Source organism: Macrobrachium nipponense, chromosome 47 (genome assembly GCF_015104395.2).
Source record: "Macrobrachium nipponense isolate FS-2020 chromosome 47, ASM1510439v2, whole genome shotgun sequence".
Taxonomy (NCBI): domain Eukaryota; kingdom Metazoa; phylum Arthropoda; class Malacostraca; order Decapoda; family Palaemonidae; genus Macrobrachium; species Macrobrachium nipponense.
This window is the reverse complement of record NC_087222.1, coordinates 15,692,985-15,716,156: the sequence shown is the minus strand read 5'-3', so window position 1 is coordinate 15,716,156 and position 23,172 is coordinate 15,692,985. Positions and strand designations below refer to the sequence as shown.

Here is a 23,172-nt window from a genome sequence, read left to right as displayed (position 1 = left end):
GCACTGAGGACAGTGACCTCTTGGTACACCAGGCAGTCTTGAAGGCTTCTGGGCAGCCTCGAGCAACTGCGGCCAAGCCTCAGAGCTCGGCTAGCTCTTCCTCTGCCAAGACATCAGCTGCGTTGACGTATAGAGGAAAGACCCAGCCTTCGACTTCTGCTTCGAAGCGTGAGCGTCAGCTCTCCTCCCAGACCTCCCACTCCCGTGGGGGTTCTGCCAAGCGGAAGTCGAAGAAGGGGAAAAGCTAGGGACGGCGTTCCCCCTCACCTGCTGCCAGAAGGGGGGGCTGTTGCCTGGCGAGCCATTGGGGAACTTGGCAGCGCTACAGAGCCAAGACCTGGGTAGTGGATGTCCTTCAGGAGGGATATCTACTACCCTTCGAGTCGCGGCCACCCCTCACTTCACACCCGGTCCACCTTCAGACATATATTCCCGGTTCTGCCAGGGACGTAGCACTTCGGGAAGAAGTCAAGTTCATGCTGAGCAAACGAGCTGTGGAGGTCGTATGAGATCAGTTGCTGGGCTTTTACAGCTGACTCTTCCTAGTGGAGAACTCATGGGTGGGGGGGGGGGCTGGCAACCGGTGATAGATCTCTCTCCCTTGAACCGATTCGTTCGCCAGACTCGATTCACGATGGAAAAGGCACGCTTAGTGCTCGACTCCATCAGGGAGAACGGCTTCATGCTTTCGGTAGACTTGAAGGATGCATATTTCCAAATACCCATCCATCAGTTCTCCAGGAAGTACCTCCGCTTCATCCTCGATGGGACAGTGTACCAGTTCAGGGCACTTTGTTTTGGTCTCTCTACCGCCTCACAGGTGTTCACGTGAGTGTTCACTCTGGTGTCAGCTTGGGCCCATTCGGTCGGGATACATCTGATGAGGTATCTCGACGATTGGCTGGTCCTGGGATCAACTCCTCAACTTCTGCCTCGATCTGGGGATTGTGGCGAACTTTGAGAAGTCAGATCTCAAGCCAAGCAGAGGATGAAGTACCCGTGGGCATGCTGATCGACATGGTAGCAGCACGAGTCTTCCCGCAGGCTTGCGGATCAGTAGGTTTAGGGAGGCAGTCGTAGCATTGCGGTTCCTGTCTCGATGGGAGCAGTCAGCTCAGCAGTGGCAAGTCGTGATTGGTCACCTGTCGTCACTGGAGAAGTTAGTCCCTCACGGGCGTCCTCACCTGCGGTCTCTTCAGTTTAGACTAAAGGAGTTTTGGTCACAAGCACGAGATCCGCAGTCCTTCCTTGTTCCTCTCACAGAGGAAGTGAGGGAGGACCTGGCTTGGTGGCTAGATGACAGGAACCTTGCAATAGGAGTGCCCCTGCACACTCCCCCTCCGGAGATGTTGCTGTTCTCAAACGCATCGCTGGTTGCAGGCGTGTGGAACCATCACGACAAGCACCTTCACATCAACGTTCTGGAACTCAAGGCTGCGTTCCTCACACTCCAAGAGTTCCGGGAACGAGTGATGGGACACTCAGTGGTGTTGATGAGCGATAACACCACTGTAGTGGCATACGTCAACAAACAGGGGGGCCTAGCGTCCCTCCCGTTGCACCAGTTGACGATGCAGGTGCACGAGTGGGACGTAGTTCACTCGGTAGAGCTGTCAGCCAGATACATTCCAGGCAAGAGGAATGTAGTGGCGGACAAGCTCAGCCCCCGGAATCAGGTGATTGGGACCGAATCGTCTCTTCACCCAGATGTGGCGGAAAGGCTCTTCGACCTGTGGGGGTGTTCAGTCGTGGATCTGTTCGCCACCCGGCACAACAGAAAACTTGAGGTTTTCTTCTCCGTCGTGCCGGACCCATGGGCTGCTGCAGAGGACATGTTCCAGCACCCGTGGGACAATCTCATAGTCTACGCCTTTCCCCCGTTCTGCCTGATTCGTAAGGTGATCAGCAGAGTGCTGGTCACCAGCAATCTTCGGATGATTCTGGTGGCACCCCAATGGCCCGAGGCCGTTTGGTATCCGGACCTGGTGGCTCTTCTCTCCGATGCACCACGAGAGATTCCCCCCTGGCACAACCTCCTGTGCCAACCACACGTGGAACGGTACCACCGAGCAGTTCGGCCCCTGTGTCTTCACGGCTGGCGGTTATCCACCATCTCTTGCGAGTGAGAGGCTTTTCTCGCTGAGCAGCAACAGAGATGGCTGGGTACCTCAGACAGTCCTCTGCAGCAGTGTACCAGGGGAAGCGGCCCTCTTCTGCAGGTAGTGGATTTATTCCCTTGTCTTCTTCGCAGAGAAGAACCTTCTCTCTGTCTCCGCAGTTAAAGGATACAGAGCTGCCCTGGCCCTAGTCCTTAAACGGCGAGGAGTCAATCTTTCCACTTCAATGGAAATTTTGCTCCTAATGAAGAGCTTCAAGAGGTCTTGCCCACCCAGGCAACTCAGGCCCCTGGGGTGGGATGTGACTCTCGTACATAGGAGTTTGACTTGTAGACCCTTTGAGCCACTCCGAGAGTCGTCAGACAGGGATCTGACCCTCAAGATCATCTTCTTGCTGGTCCTGGCATTGGCAAAGAGAGGAGGAGAACTTCACAGTTTTTCTTTCTATGTTAAGCACTCGAGGGGATGGGGATCAGTGACGCTCGATTTCGTCTCGGACTTCGTAGCAAAGACTCAGAACCCTTTAGTCCCTGACGACAGGTTCGAGTCCTTCACGATCCCCTCCCTGAAAGATTTCACCAACGATGATGCGGATGAGATGCTGATTTGTCCTGTGAGGGCTTGGGAATTACCGAGGGGAATTTTAGAAGTTTGTCCTTGTTTTGTTTTTATGGTAATTTCTCTTTTCCTTTACCCTTTCACTTTCTATAGGACGAAGGTAGAAGAGGGGGCATGTGATGTCAGTGTTTGGGGGATCTCTCACTTCGGAGGGCGGTGCCCTTGGATGGGAGAGGATTATCTTTATTACTTTAATCATTTTTTCTTTATTTTACAGACTAACAGTGGTTATTGTGTTTACAGCAGTATTGGTTGGATAGCTCTTTGTATTGGTTATCCTAACCTTGGAATTGTACCTGTGACTCGCTGCCTTGTGATGTTTATCTATTCCTGATGGTAGAAGTCTGTCAGAATTGGAGGAATCGAAGAGGAAATGTCGTCATCCTCCTCTCTGAGCTCATCATATTTTCATGTCTCCACCCCTTCGACTCCTAAGGCTCTTTGCCGTAGAAGAGAAGGTGGTCTCCCCACTAAGAAGTCTTACACAGGACTTCTAAGGGTCTGTCTCGCTCCGGTGGGATAGGTGGGTCTTCCGCTGGTGGTCCTCCCGTTCCTCCGGGAACGGGGTCCCTCTCTCCTTCCTCAGGGAAGAAGAAGATGGGAACCATGGAGGTACCAGCCACCACTGGTACCTCCTCTCCCAGCTCCAGAGGTTCCACCTCCGGACCGGGAACTGTCTCAGCTGCTCACGAGACCGAGTGTACGGTCACCTATGGGTGACTGTGCAGCCAAGGTCCAGACTGCTGAGTATGCTCACCGTCAGGACCCAGACATGGAGCAGAAGGATGGTAAGAGTCATTTAGGTGACTCGCCAGATCGGCAATTGCTCGCACAGCGATCATCCGGTACCCAGGGTTGATGTGATGTTCCCGTGGGACCGTCCACACAGAGACCGGTGGAGGCTGCTCATCCAGTCCTCTTGAGAGGTTACGGCCTCGACGAGGACTTGGACGAGTTGTAGGACGGTATTAGCTGTCTCCTGTCAGGTGCACGCTCAGCCCCACCCAGATGACGGTCATTTTCGCGCGACCGACCAGTTTCGGTGGTGGCAGATGCTTTGCCTGCCATGCGAGTTTCGTAACCCTCCTCGAGGAAGTGTTCTCTCCACTGCTGCTCCGTCAGGTCCTCCTTCCCAGGTCGCGCTGGGACCTGCTGCTTTGGCAGCCGCCACAGACCCTTCCTGGATGGGAGAACCTATAGGTGACCATACACTCGGTGACGCTCAGGAAGTTGGCGAAAAAGATGAGGAAGATGTCGTCATCGTCTTCGTGGCCTCCCCCCCCCAAGAAGTCTCGCACAGGGACTTTTAAGGGTCTGTCTCGCTCTGGTGAGACAGGTGGGTCTTCCGCTGGTCCTCCCATTTCTCCGGGAACGGTGCCCGTCTCTCCCTCCTCAGGGGAGAAGACGGGGACCGTGGAGGTACCAGCCACCGCTGGTACCTCCTCCCCCTGCTCCAGAGGTTCCAGCTACGGACTGGGAACCGTCTCGGCCGCTCGCTCATGAGCGTCACCGAGTGTATGGTCACCTATAGGTGACCATGCAGTCAAGGTCCAGACTGCTGAGTACGTTCACCATCAGGACTGTCATGGTAATCGCTTTATAGCAAAGAATGATAAATTAAAGGAAAGGAAAATGCATCTTCTTCGAGTAAGTCTGCAGCCAGGAGGCATTCGCCAGGTGTGTTGTGGAACGCAACACACACCATCACGTCGTCAAAAACGACACGTATTATGATGCAACATTTCGTTGAGATCCTTCTAAAACTTTCTTGTCGTCTCGGGAGTCTGTGACGTTTGCTGTTATGCTCCGCCCCCTTCAGCCCCACCCCAGATCGCCGTATATAAAGATATATATATATATATATATATATATATATATATATATATCTATATATATATATATGATAGTATATATATATGTATTATATATATATATATATATATATATATATATATATATTATATATATAATATATATATATATATATATATTGTATATATATATATTATATATATATATATATATATATATATAATATATATATAGATATATATCATATATATATATATATATATATATATATATATATTATATTATATATTATATATATATATATATATATAGGATCCATATATATATATTTATATATATATATATATATATATATATATATATATATATATATATATATATATGTATATACATATATATATATATAGTATATAATATATATATATATATATATATATCCTATATATATATATATAATATATATATATATATATACATATACATATATATATATATATATATATATATATATATATATATATATATATATATATATACATACTATATATATATATATATATATATATATATATATATATATATATATATATATAAGTTATATATATATATATATATATATTATATATATATATATCATATATATATATATATATATATATATATGACTGACGAAGTAAGAGATCAGCAGAGATCATTAGTGAGAGATCATCAGAGAGAGATAAGAGAAGAAGGAAGAGACGAAGGATAAGAGAGGAAGAAGGCGCACGAGAGTAGAATCAAATTTGAGTCAAGTCATCCAGTCAGAGAGTGAGCGACAGATTTTCCGACATGAGCAAGCCTTCAGAGAAGATACGTCCTACAGTTAGTTTTGAGAAGTAACCTGCCCTTCGAGTATTCAAGAATAGACATTGTTTCTGCAGTACGGAGTCAAGAAGACATCTATAGTTATACAGCTCTCCTTGGTGAAGCCGTCGCTTCGAGCATTGCTTTTCGACAGCTGCAAAACTGGGGCCAGCAAGTATTTCCTTACCTCACTGTTTCCCCAGTTAACAACTGTAAGAGTTCATTTTTTGTTATGTAAATAGGAGAAACCATTCTGCATTTATCATTGTTAGTAAGCTTGTAAATAAACTTTTGTTTTGTTTGTGTTTCTTCTATATTCGTATCCTCAGTTTTCAACTGTTGGTGTTGAATTCTTTTTTGTTTATTAAAATTAAGAACCTATAGTGGACCCTGGTGTCCGTGACAAGGACCCAGGCACAGAGCGAAGGATGGTAAGAGTCGCTCCAGGTGACTCTCACCAGACCGGCCAAGCTCGTGCAGCGATTGTCCGGTACCCAGGGTTGACGTGACGTTCCCACCAGAGACCATTCACGTGGCGAGGCTGGGAAGAGGTCACCCCCAGTCACCACCTGGTACTGTTGGTGCGTAGAGAGGACAGTGCTCGCTCTCACCGCATTAGTGGACACTACCAGTCACCTGACCGTCGCTCCCACCAGGACCGGACAACTCCCACGACTGGTAGCAGCTCCCCTGACACATGAGACCGACGCTATCATCCTTGGTCCAGCATTCTTCCACCCAAGGAAGGGACCGCTGGTCCAGACCTGCAGCTCGATTGCCACCACAGGTTGGCGATCGCCTGCAGTCCTCCCAGCCTACCGGTTCTGCTGGTAGGCAGGGTAGGAGAGCTTGTAGCAGCTCCCCTGACGCACGAGACCGACGTTTCTGTCCTCGGTCCAGCGCTTCTCCACAAGGAGACCGCTGGTCCAGACCTGCAGCTCGATCTCCACTGCTGGTTGGTGATCACCTGCAGTCCTCCCAGCCTACTGGTTCCTCTAGTAGGCAGGGTAGGAGCGTCAGGTCTCCCACACCTGTCCCTTCAACCTCCTTGGGCTACACTGGGAGGAATGAGGCTGACAGGAGTGACTGTGATGAATGCGCTTCTTACGGTCTGGCCACAAGCCTGGTTCGGTCTTGGGACTGAACAGATCATATGCTCAAGTGGTTGGAGGAGATCGTGGGGGCTGGCGAGGACAATGATGCTTTCCTAGACTCACGGAGGGACCATCACCGCTGTTCACAGGACGGTCCCCCTGGACCACGCACGCGGAGACCGGTGTGGGCTCCCCTTCGGTCCTCTTGAGAGGTTTCAGCCTCGACGAGGACTGGGACGCGTTGGAGGATGGTTTCGACTCTCTCCTGTCAGGTGCACACTCAGCCCCACCCAGACGACGATCACGGTAGCGGCAGATGTTTCGCCTACAGTATAAGTTTTGCAACCCTCCTCGGGAAAACATTTCCTCTGTACGGTAACGTTTTCCTAGACTCTCGGACCGGCCATCACCGTAGGTTGATGGCTGCTCATGATTCACTTCTCCGACTGCTAGTTCTGCTGGCAAGGTGAGCGAGAGCGTCCAGTCTTCCTCCCCCATTCCCTCTCTTCCTATGGCTGTGACGGGAATGGGAGGGATCCTGCAGAGCGTTCTCCGTAGGATTCCGCGTTGTGGACTGCGTAAGTAGAGGGACCTTTGGGGCCTTCCGGTTGTAAGTCCACGTCGTTGAAGAAGGATCTTGCCCATTCCTCCTCGATTTCTACGGGAATCGGGAGGACCACCATCCGATGATCATCTGACAAAATTTGGGGGGTTTCACCAAGCGCTTAAAATTCTTCAGAATTTCAACACTCTCCGAGTGTTTTTGTCTTCTATGATCTGCAAACACTTGGGTGAGATGACGGTCCAGAGTGGGTGACACGAGAATTCCTGATAATTATTACTATGATAATCGGGAATCTCGCCGAATGCTCGAATTCCTTGGAATTTCTGGCGTCTCGGAGTGTTTTGGTTTTCTTGTAATTTCCAAACACACTGTTGAGACAGACATTCCCGGTAATTGTTATTATAAACTCAGGAGTCTCGCTAAGCCATTAATCCCTTGAATTTCTAGCGTTCGAAGGAAGTACTGCTGCCAAAGGAAGAATATCTCGGGGGGGGGGGGGGGCTCAGCCTGGATGGACCTGATGGTCCATCGCCTCAGAACGCGGTCACCCCCGGGATAGAACGGTCAATAACAGTCAATCCTCCTCTTTTTTTCCCTTACTCTTGGTATACCAGAAAGAAACAAGGAAACAAGGAGGAGTTCAGGATGGATAGCACCGAGAGTTTGAATGCCTCTCCAGTGCTACGGTTTTGGGAACATCCAGTTCGGCTTGAACTAGTTGTCTTCAGTATCCTGTTATCACCGTAGAAGTATATTTGTAGTATATTTGTAGGTTCCTGTACATCGACCTCCAGCCTAAATTCTCTTCCATTTGAGGAACAAGAATAAGGACTGGAAACAGACTTCCTTCATTCTCTAATGAAGAGAGCAAAGGTGGGGTTTTCCCAAAGGAAAACCCCACCTTTGCTCTCTTCATTAGAGAATGAAGGAAGTCTGTTTCCAGTCCTTATTCTTGTTCCTCAAATGGAAGAGAATTTAGGCTGGAGGTCGATGTACAGGAACCTACAAATATACTACATATATTTCTCTCACAACATGCTTCTGTTATCAGTTGAATTGTCCGAATAGTAGTTAACTTTATGGGTATGTGACCGAGACGAATAGTATCTTCTCTTAATTGAACTACAACTTGGGACTGCCTTGCAAGCCTCCCAAGAGTTACCGGTTTTGATTTTGAGATACTAGTGGTATAGTTTACAACAACACCACATCGTTTGCAATCACCAAAATCCGTTTCGGTTAAAATGCAAATGCTCGAGCGTATTTTTCTTGTCCTCGATGTTTCTAGCTGAAAGCATTCCTTCATGGAATGGATTACCTGGCAACTCAGGATGACAAGTTAGCGAGAGCCAGCGGTGTATGGGCTGCCTGCCTGCCTGCTGCCTCATCCAGTACGGCTGGCTTTCCGAGATAGTTTGGTCAGGCATTGTCTCTCCTCCTCTGCGATGATTGACTGCCGAATTGAATCTCTGCCTGGCAATCACACTTAGGTCTCTGGTTGGCTGGAATTCTTGCATATGTGTATGACCATCTCTCCTGCATTGCTTTTGCCGTTGCGAGAATTTTCAGACAGAGATATCTCACTAGACTCGTTATCATCTTTCTGTACCTCACAGTAACAGAAGTCTGTAGCCTAGTCTTCCACTTCATTGCATCTGCCACTGCGATGATGCAGAATGATTTCTTCAGACAATCTGAGTTTGTCTTCTGAAATCCATCTCGTAATTCGTAGGTGTACAATTATTCTTTGTTCACCCCAAATTGTAGATGAATAACGGAAGACTTCGCCTGTTCCCCGCCCTGCCAGCCCTACATCCAAAGTAAATAGAAATGTTCTCCCTGATCCAGCCCATGAGAAGCGGTTCTTCAGGCAGTACAATCCCTGGGTTTTCATTACTGAAAGACGCTCTGCTTTCACTGCAAACTCCGACTTCTCACTGAACAGCAATGAAATAGCGGTTTAACATTTTCAGTTCTCTGTAAAACAACAGGGATTAAAGCCGTCTTCACTGGTTGGTGTCATCGATGGGAATTTTTCTATGTTCAGAATCTTAAAAGTTAACTTCTCTCGATTCAGCTGTGAAGACGTAGGTCCGCATTCACCTTAGTCTTTCACTCACCTTAGTTTTTCACTGGCATATAGTATTGTTTCTCCTTAGTTGAGATTCAACTACTATGAGAACTACTGTCTTGCCATCAGGAACCTTGGTCTCTAGAAGGCAATTGACTATCGTCTGATGGGCGCATGCCTTGAAAGAATCATCATCTTGTCTCCCAACATCGGTGGTGAACAAGATAGATGATTTGTATGGTTTCTTGGCATAACCCTTAAAAAGGTGTCATGTGACTACGTCTCGGATGCATGACTGTTCGCCTCACACTGAGCGCAGTCAGTCGGCAGCTGTTGAAGAGTCCGAGATCGTCATGAGCTATGCTGTGGACTTTGTATTGGTTGATCCAGATCAGTCATTACTTTGTCCTATTGGCGTGTTGCTGTACCCATAAGGATCGACACCCATCATGGAGTGTCGGTGTCTTTATCCGCCACGGACTGCCATGGCAGAAGTGTGTGATGACACGTCTTTCTCCAAGTATTATGAGACCGTGAGGAAGGAGACCGGCAATAATGCAAACCCTTCCCAGAACTTTGAATTAATGCTTCCAACTCTGTTATTCTTCCCAACCTCCTCTTTCCATGAACTTTCGCAACATTCTTGGGACCCATGGCTAATAACATAAGTAATTAAGTTCACACACACAACACGATAAAGTAACTTACAGTGCAAGGAATGAAAAATCACTAACACGAATTTATGATAACGAACGAATTTTACGTGAACAAACGAATTCCATGTGTGTACGATAACGCTGCCGAAACGAAATGGTCGAGGAACTTCCTTACATAGATGCATGATGGGATAGATGCTGACCAATAGGAGCACAGGATCTTACGGCAGTAACTAACATCATGAACCAATGGGAGAGTGGGAGATTGTGGCGAGTCTACTGAGTTGACGGTGTTAGAGTTTTAAAATTGTTCTCGGTGGCCATGGCGAGTCTCGGACTTAACCCTTTCGCAACCTGAATTATTTTCGTACTCAGAAGCAAAAAAATCTTCGTTTTTGCCTTCGTAACCTGGATTTTTAATATGTAGGGACTTTCGTATGTAGGGGTATGACTGTATTGGACACCAGTATCTAGTTCTGCTGAAAATATTTCCATTTGTAAAAACCTCTGGTTTGTATGGTAGGAAAAATTCAAATTACTTAAATTAGTAATTTTTTTTACTTTGTACTAGATTATAACTAAATCCAGAATGCTGCTTTATATATTTACTCGCAGGATTATTGTACTTTCTTTTTAAGTGGTGTATATGCAAACCTTTGCAAATAAAGCTTTAGACTAGTTCTGCAGTATATTTTTATTTTGTAATGTTTATGTGAAAGCAAAAAATTTTAAAATGTCCTATTTTTAGTTTATATTAATGTGGAAGTACCCAGAAACATTAGATTTTTTCACACATGTTTTGCTCTGCATTATTCTAACATTTGCATTGAGTCTGCAAGTCTCATTGATACTGTATTGTGTATAGAAAACATCTATGTGCTGATGGAGATCACATTTCTTTGCCACAGATAACCTGTGTTGTTATGGATGATCTCTGATAATCTGCGAAGGAACGTGTTTTCTTTAGCATCGAGTTAATTTTCCTCAACAATATACTCTAGGTAAGTGATATAAAAGTGAAGTAATTGCAGTTAGAGAGAATGGCCCTTAATTATATGTAGTATTTGATATAAGCTTTGTTGAATCTTTAGTAATTTTTGACACAAACACATTGTTCAAAAGCCAGTCTGTCAGTTATTCATGATACACTGACTTAAATTTTTGGCAGTTTTCACCTTGTTACAGACACTTTTAAATGTCAACATACCAAAAAGCACAAATAATCTGATTAGAAATGACACCAGAGTGATAGTAATATTTTGATTAGTAATTTATCAAACAATGTGTGAAGCATAATATTGCTTTTCACAGATGTAGCTCATGGGTAGATGGGGCCGCAAAGGCTTAATAACTAATAGTGTTAAATGGGGCCAGGGTCTGCTGAAACCTAGTCTTCTGCATCTGAAATCTTACATAAACATTTATATCCAGAGAATCCTTATTTTGTCCATGTCATAAAGTTTCTAGGTATTGGTCTTGGTGCCAGCAACTAATGAGTAGCAAATCAAAACTTTGAGCAAATTGATAAGCCAAAAGGTGTATTGTGTCACTTGATTTCTTGGTGAATTAAATGCTAGTGGAGGCTTCATTTAGAGTTTAGGGTTCATTTATGGTTTTTCTCCACGATATAAAAGGGCCTTCTTGCTAGTCCTCTTCTGCTTTGTCCACTTGTGCTATTTCTAGTCAGCTGCTTCTCGTCTCTTGTCCACAACATCAAGATTTTTTAGATCACAGTCTTTTTTCCACCCACTAAACAGCTTCATCCTTGAATTGATCCTTTGATGCAACTGCCATGAATCTTAGGTTCTCAGACCTTTACAAAATAGCCTCCATTTTCTTTGAAAGACTCTAGTCTCCAATGCAGAAAAGAGACCTCAAGAAGGATCTTTCCCACTGTTATCTCTATGTTAAGGGTTCAGTTGCTTGATGTGCCTTCTCCACTGACTCTTATTAAAGACATCATCCTCCACCAAACCTCTTCCCTCCATATCTTCCTTCATTTTATCTCGCCATCTAATTCTCTGATTCCCTCTCGATATTCTTCCTCCAACAGGCTCTTCCCAAGCCCTCTTCACTCCCTCCCCATCCTCAACACATGCCTGTACTATTTCAATCGTGTCTCTCTTATCACCTCTGTCATCTTTAGTAAGACTGCCCTTTTTCTTATTTCATCTTTTTCCAAAATCTCAGCCAGTGATATTCCCATAATTCACCTCAGCTTTCTCATCTCTGTTCTCTCAAGCTTTACTTCCTGTTTTCTTCTTAGAGCCCATGTTTCTGCTCCATGTATTAACACTTGTCTTGTCACTGTGCTATAGATCTTGACTTTTAGCTTGATTGAAGTGTTCTTATCACATGCTACTCCAGCTACCTCTCTCCACTTCCCCAACACAGCTTTTATCCTACTGTCCATTTCGGCCTCATATCCTCCCTCTTGGCTTAAAGTAGATCCCAAGTTTGTTCCTACATGTAATGCAAACCCTCGGTCCCTTTACACAAGGAATACTTTCAGTGAAGGCTGGCAATCGGTTGGAAGAGAATAACAACAAGGTAGTTGGGCAGTAACTGCTTGTTCGCTATTTGGGAGTCCTGCCTGACCAGATGAATATTCTACTTTGCTTTCAGCTGCTCTCTGCTCTCTGCTCTCTCTGTTCGTCGAGAATTGTGAGACCTTTCTTTGTTGTGTCTTTGTCAATAATTTTGTTTTGTTGTTTGCTTTTATCATGCAAACCCAAAACTCAGATAAGCCTTGTCGCCCTCCATTCTTGCAATGCATTTGCCCTGGAGTGGGGGGCAGAAAGTGTGGTAGTTTCCGCTCCAAAGTGGAAGTGGACCATCATGTCCTCTGCACAAAGTGCCGAGGGCGTGAGTGTTCTCTAGATATAACTTGTGATACTTGTATCTCTTGGTCGGCAGAGCAGTGGGGTAGATACAAGGGGAGGAAGCGATCTCGGGGGAAGTCTTCCAAAGCTTTGTCGGAACACTGCATGCCTCCGTTGACTCCGTCGGTGGCTAATCCTTTGTCTTCCTTTTTGCATCCATGTAAGCTTCCCCATCTCACTGTTTCCCTTTTGGGGGAAATGTCTCCGTTCGATTTGTCGAGCATGGAAGAGGGGGGAGGCATGCCGACCAGGGCCTGTATTCAGGAGCTTCTGCTTGCTCCGGAAGGGATCTTGCTCTGGAGGGGATCTTTCTCCCCCAAAGGGAACAGGAGTTCCCACCACTAACCTGACTTTTGCTCCCTCAGGTGTGTCTGTTTCTTTGCTCAGGGATTTTCAATAGGCATGGGTGAAGTTGAATTTGCCTGGCACTCCTTCTCTCCAGGGGCTGATGGATCATTTTTCATCAGCTCCTGTGACTCCTGCAGCGAGTGCAGGATGACGACGACTCTGTCAATGCCTCAGTGGCACCCTGGATGTGGGATCTGACTGCTGTTCTGAGGAAGTTGACAAAGAAGTCAAAGAAGAAGCGAAAGGTGTTGTCTTCCTCCTTGTCTTTGTCTTTGTTGTCATCATCTGCCGCCACCTCCACATCTTCTTCTGGGGCTCCCCCGCCAAAGAAGAAGAAAAAGCCTGTCTCGCACGCCCCCCTCCCCCAAGAAGTCACATTCCGTGGCTTCTAAGGGTACGTCTAGCGGCTCTGGTGAGACGTGGGCCTTCCGCTGGTCCTCCCATTCCTTCAGGAGTGGGAACTGCCTCGCTGCCCCCATGGGTGCACAGGGTAGGGACCACAGAAGTTCATGTTACGGTTTGTTCTTCTGCACTTAGTCCTAGAGTTTCTGCCTCTAGGACTGGGACTGTCTCAGGTTCTGGTCCACAAGTTTCCCTGAGTGCACGCTCATCTACAGGTGATCATGCTGCTAGAGTAGGGGATGCAGAGTCCGCTCACCATCACGACTCGGGCATGATGCGGAGGAAGGCGTAAGTCGTCCAGGTGTCTTATGCCTTGCTGCTGATCGCTCACCTAGTGATCACTTGGCTCCCAGGGGTGACATGACGATTCCACCAGACCATACATGCTGTGAAACCAGTAGGAAGTCCCCCATTCAGTCCTCTCGAGAGCTTTCGGCCTTTTCTTCGGAGACTGTGACGCATCGTGGGGATGGTACCAGCTTTCATCACAGTGGTGAATGCTATTCTTCACCCGATTGACGGTCACATGAACGTAACGGTCCAGGCATCGAAGAGGTCTTCCTCTGACGTGAGAGAGCGTCGCTACTGTCCTTGGAGGAGTGCTTCTCCACATGGAGAACACTTCTATAGATCCGTTAGCCAATCATCACTGCGGGTTGGTGATCGTTCATGGCTGGCTCCATCTGCTATTCTGGCAGACTGAGCGGGAGTGTCAGATCTTCCTCACCTGTCCCTTCAACTTCCTTGGGATACGCCGGGATGAGAGACGCGATGAGGGGGAACTGTGGGAAGTGTTCTCCTCACTGTTTGGCCATAAGTGTACGTTCCTGGTTCGGTCTTAGGGCCCAAGAGGTCATACGCTAAAGTGACTTGAGGAGAGGCTCTTCCCTTTGAAGGAAGAGGATCGAGGGAGGGACTCACCATGGAAAAACTTGACAGTCCTTCCCCTCAAGACGCAGTCACTCCAGAGATTCAGAGGTCTTTTGCGGAGGTCATTGCGCTGATTCATCAGCACAATGACCTAGGGGAAGGATCGATGGTAGGTCCCTCTGACCAGTCTTCGCAGTTAGAGTCGTTCTGGTGTCAAGAAGGAACCCAGAGCTTCTTTGGGGTTACCTTGGTCTCCCTTGTCCAAAGGTTTGTTGTTGGGCCAGGTGAACAATCTTGTCTTGGGGCAAGAGAGTACACTTAGGGCCAACAGATCAGACAAGCTGCATCCCCCTCCTCAACCTCGACATAGGCAATTCCACTTTCCCTCGGAGAACCCTTCGCTGACCAAACAGGTTGACCCGGAGCTAGTACAGCTAACTCCTGGCTTGCTTCATGCTGAATAAACCAAAGGTTCTTTGACAGAAGGTGCTGCAGAGGCAAGCCAGGAGTTAGCCGTACTAGCTCTGGGTCAAAATGTTTGGTCGGCAAAGGGTTCTCTGAGGGCAAGTAGAATCGCCTTTGTCGAGGTACGGAAGGGGAAGCAGCTTGTCCGATCTGTTGGCCCTAAATGTACTCTCTTTCCCCGAGACAAGATTGTTCACTTGGCCCAACACACCCTCGGAGGCTACCACTATGGCAGCTTTCCAGGCCGTCTCCTGGCTGGATCTGTGGTCCCTCACAGTATCCAAAGTCTCTCTTTCTTCAGGACCAATAGTTCCCGGAGAAGACTCAACTTTCGGGAGACTTTGTCAGTCTGCCGGTAGGGCTGTTTCCTACCTGGCCCACCAGACTGCAAACCTGTGGGCCAACCTTGTTCTTAGGAGGAGGGATGCTGTCCTAAACCGTATAACCAGGTCACTGGGCCCCGAGTCATCACTGGGTCTTAGGGATGGACTGTTGCTGGGTGGAATCAACATGACAAGCACCTTCATATCAATGTTCTGGAACTGAAGGAGTCTTTCTTAGCCCTCCAAGAGTTCCGGGTGTTGATGAGCAACAACACAACAGTGGTGGCTTATGTCAACAAACAGGGGGGCCTAGTGTTTCTTCTGTCGCATCAGCTGGCAGTGCAGGTGCACGAGTGAGTTGCAACGCACTTGGTATTGCTGTCAGCTACATTAATTTTCCAGGGAAAATTAATGTAGTGGCAGACAAGCTAAGCCTCCAGAATCAGGTGATAGGGACCGAATGGTTTCTACACCTAGACGTGGCAGAAAGGCTGTTCAACCTATGTGGTCGTCCAGTGGTGGATCTGTTTGCCACCCGGCACGAGAAAACTTCCGGTTTTCTTCTCCATCGTGCAGGACCCATGCAGCTGCAGAGGACATGCTCCCACATCTGTGGGACAACCTCGAAGTCTACGCTTTTCCCCTGTTCTGTCTGATTTGCAAGGTGATCAGCAGAGTGCTGGTCACCAGCAATCTTCGGATGATCCTGGTGGCTCCAAAATGGCTGCAGGCCATTTGGTATCCTGATCTGTTGGCTCTTCTCTCTGAGGCACCGCGAGAGATTCCATTGTGGCACAACCTTCCTAGTCTCTCTTCGCCGAGAGAAGCTCCTCTCTGTCTCAGCAGTTAAGGGCTACAGGTCTGCCTTGGCCTTGGTCCTGAGACTGTGAGGAGTGGCTATTCCCTCTTCTATGGAATTATCTCTTATGGGGAGCTTTGAGAGTTCTAGCCCACCCAGAGAACTGAGGCCCCCTGAGTGGGATGGGACTCTCATTTTGAGGAGCTTGACTCGTGAAACCTACGATCCTCTCTGAGAGTCATCAGACAGGGATCTGACCCTCAAGACTGTCTTTTTGCTGGCCCTAGCATCAGCGAAGAGAGTAGTGAGCTTCCTGGTCTCTCTTATGCTTGATTTCATACTAGATTTTGTAGCGAAGACTCAGATGGTCCTTGACGATAGATTCGAGTCATTTACGATCCCCTCCCTAGAGGGCTTTTGTGGTAATGACCCAAACGAGATGCTATTTTGTCCCATTAGAGTGCTACAGCCCTATCTGAAGAGAACTCGCCATCTCTGACCTGAGTGTCAACGCCTCTTCATTAGCACCTGGGTGACCAAGAAAGAGGTGTCCAAGATCACTATCTCTTTGTGGCTTCGTGAAGTGATCAGGAAAGTCTACCCCTCCGAAGGGAGGTTCGACATTGGTACCTTTCGTCCGAGAGCACACGCAAGAACTTGTTAGTTCCACAGGTACACAAGGCAGGGGTTTGGTCCAACCAGACCACCTTCACCTCCTTCTACCTTCGGGATATTGCTCATAGGTCCTTGGATACCTTTTCCTTGGGACCCATGGTGGCTGCTCAACATTTTGTGTAGCTTACCCAGCTCCTCTAACTGGACAAAGTTGCATCTCGCCTTGTGTAACCATATGACTGGGTGTGAATGAGGGTGACTGGCTTCTCTTCCTCCTTCATTCTCCTCTCTTCTAAGCTCCATCCTTTCATTCCCCTCCCTAACAAACCCAATACTTGTATATTTGTCTTCTTGCTTCAGACTATAAGTTCATTTGCTATTCATAAGAGGCTATGCTTGTCTCTCTCTTATGAATTGGTCCAGAGGACTGGCCATTGGTCTCACAGTTCTCATACTTTGATCAACTGGACAGAGGCAAGATTCCTCCCCCGCCCCCCCCTCGTTTTGGTCTTATGACGAGGGTGGGAATCTTGGTTGGACGAACATCAGTCTGTTCACAAGACTATCAGATTCCTCCCACCATTCTGTGAGTCTTCCTTATGTAAAGGACCGATGGTTTGTATTACGCGTAAGAACAAATCACAATTTTCAAAAGTAAATTGTATTTTTTCTAACTATACAAACCTGAGGTCCTTTACATTTTTGCCCACCTCATCCACCCCTCAATCTGTTCCCAGGCCTAAAGCAAAGTGGAATGTTTACATCTGGTCGGGCGGGACTCCTGACTATCGGACAAGCAGTTACTGCCTAACTACCTTGTTATTCTCTTACGACCGATTTCCAGCCTACTCTGAAAGTATTTCCTTGTATTACTTTTCTGCCTCAGTTTTCCATACTGCTCACCAAAACCTGTTGTTTACATGGAACTTGCCCAGTAATTTTATAGCTAAGAGCTTCCTACCTATGGCAGCCTAACAATAAAAAATCTACTGTAGCGTTAGCGTGTGTTACAGTGTAGCTGGAATGCTCCCAGCCACTACCGGGGCTTATTATAGGGAACATCCTGTCATAGAGCTTCATTTCATATTCTGCCGGCTCCCTGTGAACATCGGTGGTTTTAGGCAGCCTTCATTAGCGTATTCTTGGTGAAATTCTGTGTTTTGTTTTGTGATAGCACATTCTTTCAAATATGTCTGATTCTAGGAGAACTAGTGTTTGGTTTTGTGTGGATGGTTGTAAGACCAGGTTAGCTAAATCTTCTTATGATCCACATACCAGATGTAGTAAATGTAGAGTTCAAGAGTGCAAGAAAGAAATCACTTGTGCTGAATGTTGTGAATGGGACGACACGCAATGGTAAATTTTTAGGTCCCATCAGGACAAGATGGATAAGAACAGACAGAGGAAAGCAGCTGCTAGGGCAGAAATTAAATCTAGTTTAGATGATGTTCAGGTTGTTGAATTAGTAGAAGATAGCATAATTGTTTTGCCTGTAATTCTTGTTGCTTCTTCAATCCTTTCTTTTCCTGCTACTGTGCCATTAATTCCTATTCCAGCTTGGCTGGCTTCCGATCCCAACACCATTGCAGCCTCGAGTCAGAATTTGATATGGAGTTCGAACTTTTAGCGAGTACAATGATGGAACTTGGTGCTTCTGTTAAAGCCTTAATGGAGAAAGGTAGTCAATTTAGTGTCAGTGCAGTGCACAGTGATTGTGTAGAGGAGGTGGCTGTCAGGCCCATAGGTCCTTGGATACCGAGGAGAAGACATACCAGAGGTCTAAGGGAGAATGGCGGCATTTGCCTCCTCAGTTGAACCTGCTGACAATCCCCAGCTGTCAACAGAGCGCCGCTGGAAAAGGGGTCTCTTTTGGTGTTCATGATCTGTCGGAGTCAGATGGCTCGACTCCCAGCAAGAGTTGTCAGGAGCACTTTCAAGATGTTTCATGCCCCCTCAAGAGACAGTCCAAGGATATGGATAAGTCTCCTCCTCCTTCTAAGAGGACTAAAGAGGATGTCTTCAGTCTGCAACCTTCAGGCAGTTACGCGATGTTGCCTCCTGCTTCGTTGGCTCCTCTTCCTCGTTCTGCCTGGGACAGCCCAGAGTCATTCCCTTGCATGGATCATCAGTATGTGTCTGCTAAACGTAAGACGGATTCTTCAGGGCAAGTTTTGTCAGCCTCGAAATCCGGAGCTGTCCTGGATTTACCTTGGACTTCTGGACATAGTGCTCCTGAAGCGGTGCGGAGCTCTTGTTTGGCTGAACATTCGGCACCCATCTTCCCCAACAGCTGAGGCAGTTTTGCCTCACTCTCAGTCGTATTCTTCAGCTCCCGATTCTTTGCTCACTCCACTTAAACAACAATTGGATGATATCATGTCTCTTTTGCAAAAAGCTCCAACACATTCCAAAATGGAAGATGTGGCATTATCGCCTATCTCTTCAGGCGAGGAGGAGGAGGAACAGGATGTGTCTCCATCTTCCTATTCCGCGTTGTTGAGATATTTTCTCAACAACTTTCCAGATAAAAATTTTTCTTTCCTGCGGCCAGTATCCCCAGCTTCAACTTTCCTCACGAGGGAACCTGCTTCAGACAGTTTGGCCTTACCCAAGTTAGTTCTCTCTTCATCAACGAAGATGGTTTGGAGAGACATGGACTTCTGGTTAGCTTCGAAGAGAGAGATGGGTAAAGCTTCTTTTGCTTTCCCTCCAAGCAAGTTGATAAAGAGAGTTACCGTTTTCATGAAAGTAAGGAACTTCTTCTCTGGGAGTATCTGCCGCCTCCTCCCAGAGTGACTTCTCGGGCCTCGTTGACCTTACTAGGCATACTGGTTTTCCATCGGCCAAAGTCATGCTCTCGTCCTTAGGAATGAATCACCTTACTAGGAGTTTATTCAAAGTTTTAGAAATATATAGCTTCTTAGATTTGACAATCGGGTCATTAGTGAGGAAGATAGAAGATGGCCCAGAGATTGCTGAAGACGTCACAGAAGACTTGTTGGGGGTCTTGTCATGCGTGGGCAAGGCTATTAGAGACAGATCGGCAGAGTTAGCATCTTTTTTTTTTTTCTTGCTGCGTATCCTGAAGAAGAGGGAGTTTGTTGGTGTTCCGTCACTACCAAAGGCATGACTACAACACAGAAGTCTGCATTACTTTTTTGCCCTGCTGGACAAGAAGCACCTGTTCCTGTAAGATTTAGTGCAACAGATTTTGTCATCGCTGCAGAAAAAGTGGACCAATGATCTTTTGGTGCAATCATCGAAACATCCCAAGGTCTTTTTCTCTTCTCCAATCCCAGGCTTTTCGTGGGGCAAGACGGAGAAGCCAGCAAAGACCCCGGGGGTATTAACCTGCAACCTCCAACCAGGTCTATCAAGAAGACAACCTACAAGACTGCAAGCAAGAAGTGAGGAGCGTGTCCTTTGTGCCCATGTAGGAGCCAGGTTGGGTTTTTTTTTGGAGGGAATGGAGTCTGAGAGGAACGGAACCTTAGGTAATCAAGGTGTTGCAGCAAGGTTATATCATTCCCTTCAAAGCAGGCCCACCTTTGGTCAAATCACTGATATTATTACCAGCCTTCTTGGCAAAATCAGAGAAGTTTACGACCCTCTCTTGGGAGGTAGACTTACTGCTTTGCAAGGGAGTAGTAGAAGTAGTAGAAGATCAAAACTCGAAAAGGTTTTACAACAGACTCTTCGTGGTCCTGAAATCATCGAGGGGCTGGATACCAGTTTTATATGTAAGCACTTTGAATAATTTTCGTCCTCAAGACGAAATTCCACATGGAAATCATCAGTCGATGATGTCTGCCATCCATCAGGGGGACTGGATGGTGACCTTGGACATAAAGGATGCATATTTTCACATCCTGTCCTTCCAGATTCCAGAACGTTTCTCCATTTGTTTTTCAAGGAAAGGTACTCCAATTCCAGGCATTATGCTTTGGCCTGTAAACAGTGCCGCTGGTTTTTTGTTACTCGCCATACTGACTCCGCTGGCAAAGTGGCTTCATCTGATGGGAGTAAATAATAATAAAAATAATAATAATGATGATAATACTGTAAATAATAATAATATCCTTTATTTCAACTCGGGCCATTTACATGGAATATACAAAATATAGACACTAACATATACAATCTAGATACATGAGATAACATGATAAAAAATTAATAAACTGCAATATCCACCCCATTGCTGAAATAGTATAAAAGATAGTAGTCATAATAATGATAATAACAGCAATAATATTGGAGAAAAAAAAATGCATTGAGAGTTATAATAGTTAGTGCACAGATTATATAACTTGAATTCCCGCTAGAGATCTTAGGTGGTTACAGGAGTCAGGTCCAGAGGGCTAAATACAAAAGTTGAATGTAGAAAAACTTTAACTTGATAATTTTCACAGTATTAATGAAAAAGTAAAATATCAGCGAATAACAGTAACCATATATATATATATATATATATATAATTCCCATATTATATATCTATATATATATATATATATAGGATATAATGACAGATTCTGCAGAAGAACACCTTGCCAAGACAGAGAATAAATTCATTTAGAGAACAAACGCTTCATTTTCCCACCTTTCCCACAATTTATATCTTCTTGCTTCACTCCTTAGGATGCTTTGTATAAGCGAATTGCTGCCGTTTCTCACTCTGGCACTCTGGTGCTGTCCAGTGGGAAACCTCCATAAATACTGTAGCAAGTCGAGCAGAAGAGCAACAGTTTTAACGTCTTGGTGACAGAGAGCAAACTTCTTGCAATCATGTTACCAGTTGCACATAGTTTACGACGCCTCTGTTCAATGTCTGCTGTACCTTTTAGATCGTCTGAGAGAATGTGACCTAAATAGGGAAATTTGTGCACGAATCCAGCAGATGATTTCTGAGGAAAATTTGTGGTTCTGCAATATGCTTAAGTGATCTCAGGAGCAGCAACGTGCACTGGATCTTGGTTTCGTTGATAAGATATCAAATTCCTCTGCATATTGGTGGCAAGTGTCGATGAGTTGTTGTAGACTTTGCACTGATGGGGAAATTAGAACAACCATATCGTTAGTATAAACAGAGGTTGTTTATAGTTTTCATTGACAGTTCATCTGTCTGGGAGTGAGTTCAGTTTGACATACAAGACATCTGTGTATGTATTATTTAGACGACTGGCTACTCAGAGCTCAGTCAAAGGACAAATGCATGGGGGATCTGTCAAAAACTCTCCATCTTACAAAGAAAATAGGTATTTTGATGAACACCGAGAAGTCTCAGATCATTCCCACTCAACGGATTCTTTATTTGGGACTGGCCTCAGTCAGAAAAAGTTTGTAAAGCTAGGAGACTCCACATGAGGCCACTGCAATTCTTTCTAAAAGCTAATGGGAACAAGTAAACTTCACAGATTCATTTGTGTTCCCAATAACATCAGAAATCAAACTGGAAGTCTCTCCTCCCATTGAGCCGAGACCTAGCCTTGTATTCCAATGCCTAAAACCTAGGTTGGGAGCTCATCGGGGAAACGGGAGGTGTCAGGAATGTGGCCAGAAGAGTTCAGAATTTCCCACATAAATGTAAAAGAGTTAAGGGCGATTTTTCTAGGATTGCAAGCCTTTTCCTCCCTAATTGAATGTCCTAGTGGACAGCCCAAGTCGCCAGAATCAGCTCCTTCCATTGGAGTGGACTTTGGAGCAACTGGTGTGCAAGGACCTTTGGAGGCTGTAGGGCCAACCTTCCATAGACCTCTTTGCGACTTCCAAACACCACAGACTCCCAAGATTCTGTTCTCCAATCCTGGACCCTCTCGCCTGGAGGACGGATGCGATGTTGCAAGACTGGAGCAGTTTGGATCTCTACGCCTTCCCTCCCTTTGGTATGATCAGGTAGGTCATAAAAAAGTTAAACTTTCACCAGAATGTAACAATGACTCCAGTGGCCTCCTTTTGGCCAGGGAAAAGGGGGTTCCCAGACTTGATGCAACTATTAGTCGACTTCCCCAGACTCCTACCTCAAAAACCGTGTCTTTTCAGACAACCACATTTTTAGAGGTCCCATCTAGGATTGTCTGCTCTGACAGGGTACAGACAGTCGGGCACCTTGTTTAAGATCAAGAGGATGTTCTAAAGTTGCAAAGGCTATTGCCCAATGCAGACGACCTTCATCTAATAAATTATATCAATCTAAGTGGTCTACCTTCAGAGAGTGGTGTAACAGACACACGGTGTCCTCTTCTGAAACAGCTGTAAGTCAAATAGTTGACTTCCTTCTTTACTTGAGGAAGTCCAGGAAGTTATCAACATCTACGATCAAGGGCTACTATAGAGCTATGTTTACTTCAGTTTTAAAATATAAAGGACTAGATTTGTCATCAATCAGATTTAAGTGGACCTTAAATTAAGTCTTTTCATGTCATGAAACAAGTTTAGTTCTGATTTCATTTCTTGAAAATTAGATGTGGGTATTGAAATGGATTTCATGGCCACCTTGCAAACCTCTTCAGTCTCTTCTGTCAGGGATCTAATGAGGAAAACTATTTTCTAGTGGATTTGGCAAAAGCAAAGTGTGTTTAGCAAAATCTGAGCTATAGATAAAAGGATCGGATTTTCACAGGGGATGTGGTATGTTCTTCTCTCTCGTATTCCTGACAAAGAATGAGACCCATCTAATCCGTTGCTGCGCTCATTCA

The 23,172-nt window shown here is 45.9% G+C and overlaps 2 long non-coding RNA genes across 3 annotated transcripts in view; one reads left to right on the top strand and one right to left on the bottom strand.

The window, feature by feature from the left end:
* Window positions 1-23,172, top strand: part of LOC135204732 (uncharacterized) — a 267,367-nt gene that overhangs the window by 17,009 nt on the left and 227,186 nt on the right. The window contains exons 2-3 of one of the 2 annotated variants that reach the window (XR_010312319.1): window positions 10,685-10,777; window positions 12,289-12,405. This is a non-coding gene — a long non-coding RNA (uncharacterized LOC135204732). Of the gene's footprint in view, window positions 1-10,684; window positions 10,778-12,288; window positions 12,406-23,172 lie in introns of those variants that run through there. The other variant, XR_010312318.1, reaches the window with a different exon arrangement.
* The window catches only part of LOC135204731 (uncharacterized), a 442,014-nt gene that overhangs the window by 332,855 nt on the left and 85,987 nt on the right, over window positions 1-23,172 (bottom strand). The window lies entirely within an intron of this gene.